Source organism: Anticarsia gemmatalis, chromosome 20, assembly GCF_050436995.1.
Source record: "Anticarsia gemmatalis isolate Benzon Research Colony breed Stoneville strain chromosome 20, ilAntGemm2 primary, whole genome shotgun sequence".
Lineage (NCBI taxonomy): Eukaryota > Metazoa > Arthropoda > Insecta > Lepidoptera > Erebidae > Anticarsia > Anticarsia gemmatalis.
The window spans coordinates 11,090,316-11,106,608 of NC_134764.1; the positions used below are offsets into that span (position 1 = coordinate 11,090,316).

General features: G+C 40.3%; 1 protein-coding gene across 3 annotated transcripts in view; it reads right to left on the reverse strand.

The window, feature by feature from the left end:
• Positions 1 to 16,293, reverse strand: part of LOC142981965 (uncharacterized) — a 42,735-nt gene that overhangs the window by 18,780 nt on the left and 7,662 nt on the right. Inside the window, exon 1 of one of the 3 annotated variants that reach the window (XM_076128166.1) lies at positions 12,544 to 12,779. The exons of 1 other annotated variant lie outside the window; for it this stretch is intronic. The gene's annotated coding sequence lies outside the window, so the exon portion shown is untranslated. Of the gene's footprint in view, positions 1 to 12,350; positions 12,780 to 16,293 lie in introns of those variants that run through there. One more of the 3 variants, XM_076128165.1, reaches the window with a different exon arrangement.

A 16,293-nucleotide genomic window follows, 5' to 3' on the forward strand; every position in this document is an offset into this window, starting at 1 on the left:
TGTCCGCCGCGGCGCGAGCGCTGTAGCGCGAGGCAACCCGCTCTTCCTCCGGCTTGCTCGCCACTATGCAGCGCGGTGCGAAGCGCGATCCAAAAGGTCGTAAGCGACATCGCCGCCATAGTTTTTATTGTACGCGATTCTCGATCAGCGCCTCCGGCTTGTTTCATTATTATTACTTCACGTTGCGTTTTTAGCGGAGCGTAATTTTTGAAGGGTAGGCGTTTTCGTACTGTTTCGATTAGATTAATGATTCTAGTTAAAGATTTCGGTTTAAATATTGATGATTATTAATTAATTGTGTTTTATTTGGCAATAGTAAACAATTAATTTAACACTAATATTAAGTCTGTCCAGAAAGGGAAGCCGATAGGAATCGAGTTGTATGGAGCCTTCGCCACTGCCTTGCACAAAACTAAACTATAGGCTACCTATTGGATATTAGAATTCGCCCGAATCGAATTAGTCTTAGTCAGATTGGAAAAATAATATTTTCATTCGATTTTAATATTCAACATATAGTTTTAGTGTAACGATAGCCACGTTTATGGTGGACTCTAGTCCATCTAACATTACCAATAAAAGTGGAGTATTCAATATAAACTTAAAAGACTGGGCACTATCGGCACACCTAGTGTGATACAACCAGAAAGACAGGAAGAGAAATACACCGAGTTTTTACGTTGAGATCACGAATGAAACGCAACTGGCAACTGGAGCAGTCAAACAAGTAAATCAACCTATTGTTCGGTAACAATAACAATATATGAATATGTTTTATTTTATTAGCGGACCTGGCTGACAAGGTACATCCACAGAGACTTTTTGTTGTCATCATATTTCTGTCAAGATTTATTTATAACCAAACACACTTATTTATTTATTCATTTATCTCGTGATTAATGCCCCAGTTAGCCAAAGTTAAAGTTGTTCAAGCTGCTCAAATGCCTTTGATATGGGTTAACGACTATCATATCAAAATCAAACAATATTTTATTTTTTTTATTTTTATTTTAAACTTCATATACATGTGTATACAGGCGGACTTAATGCCAAAGGCATTATCTACCAGTCTACCTTAGGGTGATGCAGAGATTGAAAGAAGTAGGTGTTTAAAAAATAAAAATAAAGGACGTTAAGAACCAGGTTTACCAATAAATAAAAATGAGGTCATGTATGTACGTGTACTTAAATATAAATAGGTTTATACATACATAATGATTAACAAATAAGAAATATTAAATACATATACCCATATACATAAATAAATAATAAAATATACTATATACTGAATTATACAATATATATTATGAATAATAAATATATATAAATAAAAACTAAGACGAGTGTGACGATTCTGCTACTTGTTTTAACAAGAGATTCCGCACTTTGCTCTTAAACGTATGACGGTTAGTGGACATCCTGATTTCAAGAGGGAGCGCATTCCATAATAAAACCGATTGGACAGGAAAGGAAGAGTTGACAAACCCAGAAGTGTGAGATGGACATAGAAGAAGAAGATTGTTTGAGGAACGGAGGTTACGGTTGTGATTGTCGCACAGATATTGAAAGTAGGGAGTTAGGTAGGCTGGGGGAGTAGAAGAAGAGAGAAAAGAGAAGAGAGTCGTGAGTGCACGTAAGTGTCGACGCTCACGAATAGGTAGCCACCTAAGTTGGGAGCGATAAGTAGATATATGATCATACTTGCGGAGGTTGAAGATGAATCGAATGCAGTTGTTAAGAAGACGGTCTAGTTTGTTGAGGAGATCTGCATTCAGGTCAAAGTAACACACATCACCATAGTCGATCAGAGGGAAGATTAAGGTCTGCACAAGCATAGCTTTAGTCCTAGAAGGTAAAAAGTTCTTAAGACGATAAAGAGCCCTCAGTATGCCAGTGACTCTTTTACAAACATTAGAAACTTGGGCTCTCCAGCTTAAAGTTGAGTCCAAGTACAGGCCAAGATCTTTTACGGTAGGGGTCAGTTCTATGGTAGAGCCATTAAATACAACTGGTGGTACCTGCATATGATCTAACCTACTAATGCTACGATTACTTCCTACAACTATAGCCTGGCATTTGGTAGGATTAACAGCCAAGCCGAATTTCATCGACCAACACTTGACATGCTCGAGGTCGTTATTTAACGTGGCGACAACTGAGGCTATAGAATCCACTGTTCCTTGCGAGTAGAGTTGCAAGTCGTCCGCATACAGATGATACGCTCCCTGAAGGTTTTTAGTCACAAGATTAATGAAAATTGAAAACAATAGTGGAGAGAGGAGGCCGCCTTGTGGGACGCCAGTGTCGAGTTCACGCCAGCTCGATGAAGATTCACCGATGTGAACCGACTGTTGGCGTCCTTGAAGATACGAGGAAAACCAATCCAGCGCACCGGAAGATATGTTAAGATGGGAAAGGATGGCGAGAAGGATATCATGACTGACGGTATTAAAGGCGTTCGAGAAATCAACCAAAGCCACCACGGTGACTTTAGTATCCTCCATGCCTGCCCTAATATCGCCAGTCACTTTTAGGAGGGCGGAAGTAGTGCTATGACCTGGTCTGAACCCAGATTGAAGTGGGTCAAGGAGGTTGTTATTAAGCACAAACTGTGTTAGTTGCTTGTGTACACAGGCCTCAAGCACTTTGGAGAGGAAAGGGAGAATCGATATGGGGCGGAAGTGAGCTGGACTTGAGGGATTAGGAATTTTTGGTAACGGTATAATGTAGGCTTTGCGCCACAGAGAAGGAAAAGTACCAGAGGTAAGGGAGAAATTTATGATATGGGAAATGGCGGGGAGCAGATGATCCAAGACAGAGACGACCATATGACGACTAACGCCATCGGCGCCCACTGCATTGGACTTAATTGACAGGATAATCTTCTTAATATCTTCCGGTGTAACTGGAGCAAAATAAAAGGATTCGAAATTGAGTCGAGGTAAATTCATCAGGGCACGAACGGTGTTGCATTTGGTTTGGTGATCCAAAGGTACAGAGGAAATGAAGTGGGTATTGATGACATCCAAACCAACCGTGCACTGTGGATCGTTACTACGGTGTTTGCCGATACCTAGAGTCCCAAGGAACTTCCAGATATCAGCAGGGGAAGAAGAAGATAGATTACTGAGAATGTGTCGGCGTTTAGCATTGCGTACCATCTGATTGCATCTGTTCCTTGCAACTTTGAACCGAACCCAATTGTCGTCACAGCGGTCTCTGCGGAACTTTGCGAATGCCCTATCCCTACGCCTCATGGCCATACGAACACCTTCAGTCATCCAGGGAGCAGGCGGTAGCATGAGTTTCACTTTTCTGACGGGCGCATGGACGTCAAACAGCCCAATAACAGCTTTGTAAAAAATGCCTAACTTGTCATCGATTGTGTGGGCTGTCGTTAGCTGCTCCCAATCGATTTTCGCAGCGTCCCTACACAGTTTAGTTACGTCCATACGCCCAAAGCAGCGTCTGTACAGAACCTTGGGACGGGATTTGGGAGGTTTGAGGATATAGGACAAATGAATGAGGTCGTGATGAGAGAAACCAGGGGCAGGGTATTGACCAAAAAATGAGGCAAGGGTGGGAGCAGACGTAATCATTAGGTCCAACCATGTATCATCGCCTTCGGTGTTGTGATGAGTGGCATTCAGTGGTAGAACATGTAGACTGGCGGACTTAATGATGTCTAGGAGTTTACGGGAACGGAGTGAACCGGGAGAGAGGAGATCGGTGTTGAGATCGCCCATGATGATGTGATGCGAGTAAGCGGACCCTAAAGATTCCAGCACTAGTTCAATACTGGAGAAGTAGTCGACAGATGGGGGACAGTATTCTACGCCAAGAAGGATTTTAGCCCCTTTGACCCAAACCTCCAAGAAAAGAAATTCGGCGGAAGCGGAGTAATTAGGACAGGAGGAAGCTACGATTTGATAAGGGAGGTCACTTCTGAGGTAGATAGCGACGCCACCCCCTCTCCTGTCCATCCGATCATTACGGATGAGAGAGAATCCAGGGAGGGGGTAAGAAGTTGAAGGAAGGTGAGGTTTGAGCCAGGTCTCCGAAATCAGGACGGCATGAGCGTCAGCATCACAGAATGCCTCCCGCAGGTCATTGTAATGGCTAGGCACGCTTTGCGCATTTATGTGACATACGTTAAATAAATTTATCCCAGAACGCTCAAAGGTCTGTCGGACGAAGTCGCCTAGCGTGCCTGTCGTAGAGCAAAAGCTATCTTCCGAGGATGTAGTAGAGTCGTTCGCAGAAACATATGAAGCATCATCGTCAGACATAGTGTATAAATATTAAATAAATGATAGTATATATATATATATAATAAATAATTATCCTTAAATAGTAATTATAAAGATAAAAGTGATAAAAAAAACAAAATACTACGGTGCAAATTGCATCTCTGCACCACCCGCCAGCTAACACAAAAGAGAATGGAAAAAAAAAACAGCAAAAATATTAAACAATAAAACACATTTCCGAACGCAACTTGACTAATCAAAGGACTGTCAGTTTGACAACTAACAACCCTTCGACGCAGTCATTAACGTCATGTGTCAAACAAAACAGTATAAGGTGAAGAAATAAAAAGTTATAAAGTAACAATGCGTGTAGATAAAAAAAAAATATATATATATAAAGTGGGTAAACATATTATCGGCGAAAACTCAAAAAAACAATATCGCCCACTGATTTCCAATCGCTCCGAAGCATAGTCACAGCTGAAATACCAACCCGGACAACCATCCCTGGAATGTCTGTGCTAAAGGTTAAATTAACCCATTGATTTTTTACTGACCAATAAGATCATCGTTTTTCTATTTGTCAGTAAAAAACTTGAATGAATCATTTTTTCTATTATTGTTATAAAAATTACATAAAAATCCATTCAGTATTTTTTAAATGAATCTCGAGAAAGATACACAGTGGCGACTTTGTTTTTAATGTTTATATTGCGTGAGGTAAACCTGATTTCTTATAATAAGGAACTGTGGTTTCGACTCTCCGAGTCTCTGCGACAATAAACCAGTCACATCAATCAGCAGGTTCATGATTTATTTAAGAAAGGATGGAACTAACGACCTGTTGAAAATTACTATTTATAAACATTTTTATTCAATGCTTTGTGATTGAGCAGTCTTGGGATCGAATCCAATCGATTGCAGTGCAGATTTGACCCTATTTTTAATGTAGGCTTTTGAGCTACACTTCATGATGAGAATAATAAATAAATACCAATACTATGGGCGAGTAACTCAGACTGTTTCGCTATCATGGCTAAACCACTGCGCTGAATTTCATGAAAATTCTAATAGAGATGGTTGAAGACTTAGGACCAAACATAGGCTTCAATTTTTAGCGAAAACATCAAGTTGGAGTACAGGCATAAGATACGAAGATACGATACGATAATACGGCAAGCTTTTATTTCATAGAAGCTTCTCGAAAGTCTGTCCTCGGTTGAAGTCGGCAGTCGTGTACAAAGTCGTGCGCGAATCATTTCAATATGTTTTATTCTCAACATCATTACATATTTATTGAATCAGAAGTTGAGCCATAAAAGCGTATAAGGTGATTGCATGCGGCAGATGCGAATATGACGTAACAAACGTGCAACACACATAATAAGATTGTTTTAGGACGTTTTACTGCGGGAACTGATGTTTCTTTATATGAATGTAGACTTGAAATGCATTGGAATTATAGAAGGATTATAAAAAAAGATTTCGTGAAAGTTGAATCACCGTAAGGGATGGTAGAATATAATATTGTGGGATTTTAGTAACTGGGTAAAAGTATGTAAACAATGTGAGAAGTATGCATTTCTACAGGGAGGGACTTTTAGATATTTTTGAAAAAAATGTGAATCGAGTAAAGCCAAAGCTTAAAGCCGTGATGTTAAGGGGTGTTATTTGGTCTCCATCTTCCCCAAGAAAATTAAGCGTGCTTTGAGTTTTGTATAATTCTAAGCTGTTAGAAATTTTACATTATTTTGATGAAATAGATATGACTTTTATAGGACACTAAAGATAGTTTAGCGATGGTATATGACGTGCTTTTTATTTGTTTACTTCTAAACACTAAAGATCAATGATTTTAGGTAAAACGTCAGCAAATTATAACATCGTACGATGAAAAAGTCTCTTGTTTACACACATATAATCACGCCATAGTATAACGCGTGTAGCCTCAAATGTGGGAGTCAGCGAAGTAGTAGCGAGGTAAATAGAAACGTTGCAATTATCACTAAATTCGTTGACAGGTGATGATCAATTGTGCAAATAGTGTTAACGGAATGGGTATGTTATTGAAATGAACGACGACACGTAGTAATATTATATTACTGGCCTCTATCCAGTAAAATCCTTACTTATTTGACTGCCTCTGTAGTGTTTCCGATTGTTTATCATGAGGTCTTGAGTATACCCCCGGGTCGGAAAGTTAATTTTTTTTATAGGAAAATATTTTTCAATAGTAGCCTGGAGTTTTGTCACTTGCCCGGTAAAGTACTTAGACTCGCGATCCTGAAGCTCACTTCTGTAGAACTTTTGAACATTGGACATGAAACTTTCGTTTATAGCGTTTCGTTTATACTTAACAAACATCAATAAAGCTGACACAAAAATAATGTAATGTGAATGAAATTTTTTATCTGATTTGGCCTGTCAAACATGCAAGGATATTTTTTCCTTACTTTGTTGTTACATATCACCTTCGGCAACTGCATAAAGACATGAATGAAGCCTTACTAGTGTCTAAAGGTCTATTTGCTACAACTCTCAAGCCACAATCCAATAATTGCATACGTAACATGAACAACATCGTGACGAAATCTACATTCAGTACTTTCAATTCTCAATGGTATTTCGACGAGCTGTACACTATGATATTGTTCTGTTTAACATATATGTATGTATAATACATACATACTACTTATAGATAATATCACGCCTTTTATAACCGAAGATGTAGGGTGTTTGAAATATACCTATGATTCCCATTTTTTTGTTAATGAACAATGTTAGTCTCATGTAATAGGGAGCGAAACTATTACCGTTTACTGGACATGTTACTGAGCTCCGAGTAAACTCCGATAAATTAAACCCATACCCGTCCCACCGCTGGGCAAGGGTCTCCTCCCGTAATGAGGAAGGGATTAGGCCTTGAGTCTACCACGTTGACTAAGTGCGGATTCAAAAATATACCTTATAATAACAATCGGAAAAGAGCAATAATATCTTGCCTGACCGAGAAATCGCACCCGACATGATACACTACCGACCGTGCAAAGACAGTCAGTTCTGTTCAAATGCTTTGTAATATTAGTCAACAGGCCATTCGTATCATGTCCTTTATGAACTCGAACATGCTTTCATTACTTCAAGAGCGGACAGTTAGGTCAGTGCGTTGTGCAATGCTTATTAATCTATCGCTTGAATGTGGGGCAGCTGTCTACAGTCACTACACTGTCTGCGCTCCACACGATCTATGAAGGGTACTTGCGTAGGAGTGCAGCTGTGTTTTGTTTATTCTGAACTAGATTATGCTCTTGACTGGGTTTTGCTTGAAATATGAGGCTGTGAAATTTGTCTGTGTCTTTTTCAGGGATATAAACGATCCAATGAAGGTAGATGTTGTTAGTATGTATGATTGTGACCAAAACAAAAACTACTAAATCGTTTTGAAGAAAATTGGCACATAGATGGTTTGTAATAGTGTAACATAGACATTTTAGAAAAAATAAGTTGTGAAAATGTGTGACACTAACCCTTCCAAGCAAAAACGAGTAAATCGTTTTTGAAAGAGAATTGGCAGATAACAGTTAGTCTGTAACATATAAAATGCAACATAACATAACTTGCAAAGCAAAAAACAGCCGTAACAAGATTTTTAGTGAGTACTTAATTTTCGTTTCGTTATTCAACATCTGTTACTTAAATAGGGCCTCATCTTAAACATAACAATGTTATTTAATCATTGTATTTATTACGTGTGAATGTTTCATTGTTCGGTGGTTAGTTTCACCGCGCTCCCGGCCGGCCGGAGAAACCGCTGCATTTCACCGCGCTCACCGATGCACTACCTGTTCCTGATATACACACGACATGTTTATTGTATACGACTACGTAACTGCTGTCACATTTTTGAAGTAATATTTATGTAATATAGCATCACCATTTGACAATGTTTGAAGCGATGAGTTGTTTTACATTATGGAGCGCATGGTTCTCGAGTTCGATTTTCATATAATGCACAAAAATTGTTGGTTCAGCTGTGGTTGTTCTTTACATACACGATTAAGGATTATTTTCGGATACGTATGAGATATGTTATCAAACGGAATTTTGCAGGTTGTTCGTTTGCTGTCACTTTATCTAGCAAATAGGTTATCTGAAACTTATTCTTAAGATATGAAACTGGCTCTTAATGTCATTATGAAAATCATTACGAATAAAAAATAATGAACTTCTCCAATTTAATATTTTCCGTATCATGTTAACCTTTTATAAATTTATGAATGACGCTTAATACTGACGTAGATATGTTTTGTAGAAACATGTGAGGATAAAGGGAGTGTACCTGCAGGTAGTCGGGATTCCCGAATGACCACATCCTTCACACTTTTTTTGTAGTAACAACAACGGATGCTTTTGACAGCATTTGTTGTATCGTCTATCCACATCTTACCATCTTCGTCAGATAATCAAATAACCTCTTGAAATTGTACTTAGAGCAGAATATTTTTATTATTACAATATTGCGATATCTTATTTCTTGTTATATTTATGAGTACTTGTTTCAAGGGTACCTCAAGGAAGTGTTTTCGGACCCTTCCTCAGGGTGACTCACTCATGCAATGTTATATTAAAATCAATTATACGTGTGAATGCTTTGAATTAAAATACGACTGAAATATCCTTTGTTGTATGAATCAGTAACACGAACGTCAATGTCGAATTATCTAGAACAGTTTGTCGGAATTACTGTCGCGGCAACTGTTCTCATGAAATTCATATTTGTAGAAACTGTACGGACTTTGTCATGATTCTTCGAAGTGATTTTTTGCACTACTTCTTTACGCTTTTCATGAAAAGTAACTGAACGCTAAATTGCTTAAGATTTTCAATGACTAGTCCTCTATTTCTTTATTAATTTCTATAACACATAATAATATAAGGATACAAAAAATTACCATTGATTAATTCTATTTCGACGATTAATGATTATTGTAAGACTTTTACAAGCATTTTTTTTTTCAAATAACAAATCTTTGTATATCTGACAAACATTGGTTTAGTGTAAAAACTTGATGGTATTGGGCAAGTATTGACCATGGCAATGGACACGGCCTCTCTGCTATTACGTCACACTTGACATTTCTAAATCAATAAAACACTTAAAGCCCGTTTAATTAATTACCGATAAGCCCACGATTATATTGATAAAGTGAGGGAATATTATTTTTTATTAAAGTGTCTCCGTATTCCTAGGGGTAAAATTATATTATGTATTAATCTTGGACATAATCTGTTTATGTGCCATGTGCTATCCGAATCAATTTACCTAGTAGTTTTTAAAAGATAAAGTAACAAATATTCTTTCATCTTTACTTTAAGTAGCTATAATAAGACTAAACAAATACTCCACTGTACTTTGTTCCTAATTTCTTCAAGGTATAATTTGAAGATGACAGCCGTGACCAAGTTTATCACTTCTCTGAGGTTCAAAGGGGTTTGCCTGTTAATTACAAGTTGTATGGTTGCTCAAACCGGTCACGCTGTTGGCTCGGCGAATGTAGCATTGTTCTCACATCTTGATAGTCGTTCTATTCTTCGTAACTGCTTATTTTTTCAATATTTATCTCTTAGAACGGTTTTTTTAATAGAAACCTTAACACCAATTGCTGTATTTCTAACTCAGGTTAACGGTCGATAACTTCAGTCAGTTCTTAGTCTTTGGTCTTACGCAGGGTTTGTTTATAATCAACGATAGAAACAGTTTCAGCCACCAGGCACCACCAGGTTGGGCGCTAAATCGTAATGCCTGTCTTGGACAACATTTGTCTTGATTTCTCAGAGTGAGCCCTTTGGTCAATAAAGAGTGGAGATGCTGAATTGAAATACTAATTAGTGGCCACGCTTCAAAAGAATATTGGACTAGCTTAACCCACAGATTGTTTACAGAGAGCGAGCGTAACTGGTTCTGAGCGTTTCTCATCAATTGAGCAGAAGTAAATAATACTAAACCCGAGGGAGTATAATGACCACTTAAGGAACACGAAACCTCTTTTTAAAGTGATGGGAACGAGTTGTGGGAACGATGCGTTTCTGTTTATTTTACTTGTTATATCTGCTTTAATTCAAATTGAAAATCACACGCTTTGATTTCTTATTCTTCAGTTTTAAAAGTCTTTTTGAAATACAAAATAATTTGTATCAAGATATAAAAACTTTTTTTATATTTTAAACATTGTTAATTATATGGGGTTATATTTTCTTAGTTTCCAAACAGTTTCCTTTATATCTTGTTGGACTTTTTACAATCCAGAAACCAAAACCTTCACTGATTGACTATTCATGCTTAGGCATAAACAAATATTTCGACACTACGTGTTAATTCGTCAGAGGACAAACGAAACACTAAAGTACTTTATAGAGGACAACCGAAAATACTACCGAAAATATGCTGAGAGTTACGTATAGGTATAACTAAGAGAGATGTGCGGAATATGTGCCAAACGGTCGTGACACTGTTGCATCACTACAACTTTCAAACGAGCCGAGAAGTTGTGCCCCACGCTCGCCGCTCAGCGCTGCAACGTCGACATCGTTGAATCTCTGCATCCCGGATGTGTGCTATTTCCATATACGCTTTATGTACAATTTATGATCACTTTATTGCTACATTATGTAAGTATTTCTAGAAATTTCTACGTCTGCATTTTATGACCAATTTAGATTTTTTTTTGTGTTCGTTTAATGTGTGCATCGCTATGCATTGTGGTGGCTTTAATTTCGCTTTGATTTCTTATGATTCAAACATTGTCAAACTCATTATAGTTCTAAAACAAATTCAAACAAACAGTAACTATTCAATACTGCCATCGTCGAAAAATTTGTAAACCGACTTAAAAAGTTTTACACCGACTTATTAATTTCCGATAAATGTTGCTAAGACTTATCGACTCCGACTTCAATGAAAGAGTCAAACACAACATCAAACAGTTTCGAAGAAAACTTTATTACAACAATGTAAGAAATTGCAAGAAATGTTTATAGGTACCATTAATGAAGACTTCTCAATACTTTAAAAGCCGTTCTATCACTTCTGGATAAGTATCAGATAGATTATCGGAAGGGATTTTGACAGTAACACACACATCACTTTGTTAAGCAGGTAGGTTATCATAAGCTGTTAAACTGATAATTATTGATTAAAATTACTGGATATCAATAATATAAACAACCTATGATCATTAAGTAGGGTCAGCGACGACATATCAGCTGACAGATAAAGCCTATCTCAAACTAACACACATTACGGCAGTCACAATCTGATCAAATCACAGCAGAACTAAACCTTTTATAAAACATGACTCAGTGTAAAGGTGAAAAAATAAATGACTTATAAGAAAACAAGATAAAAATACCCATGATCTTAGATAATGATTCAAAACAGATCCCCGGAACTAAAGAGATGTATTACTCTGAGTGACGAGACAGTTCGCCGCGATGCCTTCAAGAAACCACAGTGAGTCATGGAAGCTTTAGATTGCAAGTTTCCATGCACTGAGCTATTAAAAGATAAATTGTATATTGTTTAGCGTGCGACGGTGAAGCGATGCTTATCAGTGTCTGTGCGAGTGTTGTGAGTGCTGTGACGCTCGTACCAAAGGAATTCGAGAGTGAACCAAATAAAGCTCAGGTAACAGCATTTGCCTCCACCGTTATAGAAACCAGTAAATATGAAATAGATATAGACGTAGTTGTGGGAGTGTTTGATCAATTATTATGAGAACTCAGTTTACTTTGCAGCGGTCACTCTGATACCACACTTCCGACTGTCTGTAGAACAAAGAGCTCAGGCGATCCAGGTGGTGAGAGTTGGTTTTGAAAAGTTGTTTCTGTTGCAAAGTATGCATATTTGACATTTGTACATTTACCTACGATTGTATATTTTATGAGTGATGGAGCATATCACAAGTGTAATGAGCACAGCGAGCAGCTCAACATCCCAGCTGCATTGTGCGGCGTGCGAAGATAATTAGATTGTTCTATCAACACAATTAGAGACCTTACACGATGTCAATCAGTTTGAGCGCGTGTCTATTGCGTACCAACCTTCAACGTAACCGTGACTGGCGGTTTGTGTACAGTTCAGTCCGTGATCGCGGTGGAGTCGCGTCTACAGAGGTACTCTACGGTCTGGGAGCGTCGTGGAAGTAAGTCGCGGCCGGCTAGCATCGCGACGGGCGCGGGCTGCACCGGTCCCTCCGGGCCGGCGGGGGTAGGAAGCGCTCGCTCGGGAGCTCACCTTGTAGTTTCGCGTCACAGAAGAGTGCGGGAGTGGAGCGGCGGCCGAGGGAGGCGCGCGCTCATACTCGCGCGGTCGACGACCTGCTGCTGCGCTAACTGTACAACACACACACTGACACCACTGGGAGACACTGACACACGAGCGAGCGCCGGGGGACCGCGGGCCGAACTGACGGAGCCGGCGCCGCGCCGCGTGCGCCTGCGGCCTTGACCGCCCCCCGCCGCGCCGCGCCCCCTCCGCCCTCCTCCGCGCCCGAGCGCCCCGCGCCTGCACCGCGGCGCATCCGCAGCGCCCGCAGCGGATGGCGAGCTGGGCGCAATCCAGTGCCCGAGGCGCATCCACTTATTGTACAACTTGGAGCCGAGGCGCCGGCGACACTCGACCTTACCGTTAGATAATGATTAAAATTGGTTTTTGTCGTTACTTGATAGCGGTAATCTGTTGGAGCGAGTCCGAGTCGTTATAACACCAGCCCCTGGCCCCTTCTTCATAACATGAACAGCCAACGTAGTAGTAATTATTCAAAAGCTGCTGAATAGACACCTTGAGACCCTACTATCTTATAGGCATTACCAAGATCTTCAATTCTTAATCCTGGATTTTTTCCTACAGGTCAAAATAATCTTGTCCCCTATTTAGTCTAAACACATCCACCAGGGGAATACAAATAAGGCCTTTAAACAAAAGTTAACATCTATGAATAGCTGTCACCGGAATTCGCCAAGTCGCGCTCTCTCGGCGTGCAGCGTGCACTACTTGCACAAAAACTTGGCGACAAGGTCGGTGGGCGGCGCCGCGGCGCGCGACAATGTCGCCGCAATCTGCGCGCTATCGACAGGAAGCAGCGGCCATTTATCCAGCTCACTTACATTTGTGCACCACTTTAGAAAAATATGCTAATAACATCCTAATGCCCGACTGCTGACTAAAATATTCTTCTATAGCGTACCACAAGTTGTCTAAGAAAGTGATTTCTAAGCTAAAAGATATGGTTTATTCCCATCTACCACCCTGGTGGCAAGCTCAGGGGTGGCAGATGGGAATAAACCAAAGATATCACTTCACTGGCTTCAAATTAAACTTCTTGGTCTTAAAATTCGTTCGTGAAATTGTACATATAATTTACATGGTAGATACTAGATAGTAGTAATGTTTTTATAGCGGAAGCCACTGACCGCTTGAAGGCTAATGACAAACATAAACAGAACGTCACATTTTGACCACAAATACATACATACTGTTCTGGTATTTGATGTAAAGCAAAAAAGTGAAAGACAACGATCCAGAAGCTCCCACGGAAATTTCGGTGGTATTTTTACCGTTTGTCCCCTTTAAACTTGTTCTAAGTAGCAAAGACCAGAGGAAAAATTTGTTGTACTAAGAAAAACTTTTCGGTTTTAAACCCTAGACACAAGATGTTACATACATCGTAAGTCTAGGGTTGTGCGCTAGTAAAGCGTGAAAAAATTATACACTAAGGTGTAAAAAACAAAAAGCCTTCTAGATCAAAGCGAAACTGAAGAATTTAGATAGTTCAATTAGTTACTTTATGATAAAACCTTGCACTGTCCACTATAAGATTGAGTCATAAATGCCCACGAGATAATAAAAGCAATCTAATCTGAATAAAGTCTGAAATAATCCTAAGAGCTGCGACTCAGTGTATTTGAGTATATGTCACGGTCAAAGTATTGGAAAGTACTAATGTCAGCGAGCTCTGTGTAGCGACAGCATAATTAGCATTAAACAAGTAGCGATTTGCAATATTTAAATTGGAGAAACAGAGGAAGGACCAAAATATGTAGCAGTAATATTATAGACTAGCTGACCCGCGCAACTTCGCTTGCGTCACCTAAGAGAATGGGTCAAAATTGTCCCCGTTTTTGTAACATTTTTCGTTGCTACTCCGCTCCTACTGACCGTAGCGTGATGTTATATAGCCTATAGCCTTCCTCGATAAGTGGGCTATCTAACACTGAAAGAATTTTTCAAATCGGACCAGTAGTTCCTGAGATTAGCGCGTTCAAACAAACAAACAAACAAACAAACAATCAAACAAACAAACAAACTCTTCAGCTTTATTATATTATTATGCTCTTTATTTGTTTATTTTCTTAACTATTACATTTTTAAATATATTTTCAATATAAAAGAAAAATATAAAAAAACATATTTAAAAATATAAAAATTAGGTGGCCACCGGTATCGGGAACAGGGTCCAAAGTACCGGCGGTTAGGACTCCAGGGCGAGGAACCTCCTAACGATTCGTGCCGTGCCGAGAAGAACCGCCTTCTGCATCAGGCCCTTGACCCAGCTGCCCAACGCAAGCCTCCGGAGATGTTGGTCGAGACTCTTAGCTATAAGTCCGTTAACTGACACGACTATAGGGACAATAATCGCGGAATCCACATCCCACATGTCGACAATCTCATGAGCCAGATCCAAATATTTAACTTCTTTATCTTTTTCGGCCTTCACGAGATTCTCGTCATGCGGAACAGTGATGTCGACGATTACTGCGACACGCTCTGATCGGTCTACAACCACTATATCGGGTTTGTTCGCAATTATAGTGCGATCCGTGATTATAGACCGATCCCAGTACATGGTGATTGAGCCATTTTCAAGAACCGGCTCCGGAACATACCTGTAGTAAGGGACCTCGGTGACCACAAGATTATGCTTCAGAGCAAGCTGCTGGTGGATGATCCTGGCTACTTGGTTGTGTCTGTGCAAGTACTCTCCATTGGCAAGACGCGAACAGCCGGAAACTATATGTCTGAGGGACTCGCCAGGTTGATGACAAGCCCGGCACACGTCAATTGTGCCGTCCTTCATAATATATTTCCGGTAGTTGTTCGTCTTGACAACTTCGTCAGCAATTGCGCAGACAAACCCCTCGGTTTCTCCAAAGAGATCACCGAAGCGTAACCAGGCCACCGACGCCAGCAGGTCGACATCGGGTCCGTGAAGGGCCCGATAGTACCTGCCGTGCAGCTCCTTGCTCCGCCACACATCCACGCGGTCCCCAACGTCCATCACCACAGGCCGTCGCCAGTTCTCGTTAGCCAAGGACAGAGGAGTGAGTCCTTTATCAACTGCAACCACATCTCGGTGCAACCCCACGTCAGTGCTGAGAAAATAATCTCGAAGACTGCACACCTCGCGGTTGTGGAGGGTTTTGGCATTCAAAAAGCCTCGACCCCCACACTTCCGCGGAATGTACAGTCTCATCACTGATGATCGCGGGTGATGCATCCGATATGAGGTCAGCAGTGACCGGACTCTCCTATCCAGGGCGTCCAGCTAGGTCTGAGTCCACTTGAGTATGCCAAAGGAGTACATCAGAAGTGGAATGACCCAACCGTTAAAGGCACGAACCTTGTTACCACCCGACAAAAGACTATTAAGTACTTTTCTCAAGCGGCCAAAGAAACGTTCCCGCAACGATCGTTTCATTCCCACCTCATCGATGCCTAACGCCTGTGACATACCCAAGTATTTGTAGGTGTCGGTGGCTAGGAGCGGTCTGAGAGTAGTGTGATCCGAGAGTTGTAAACCCTCGGATGTCACCACCCTCCCCTGTTTTACATGCATGACCGCACACTTTTCTACACCAAACTCCATTCTGATGGAATTACTGAAAACTTCAGTCACCTTCAGCAATTCCACCATATGCGGTTCGGATGAAGCAAACAACTTGAGGTCATCCATGTAGAACAGGTGAGATATGACTTGACCATCTC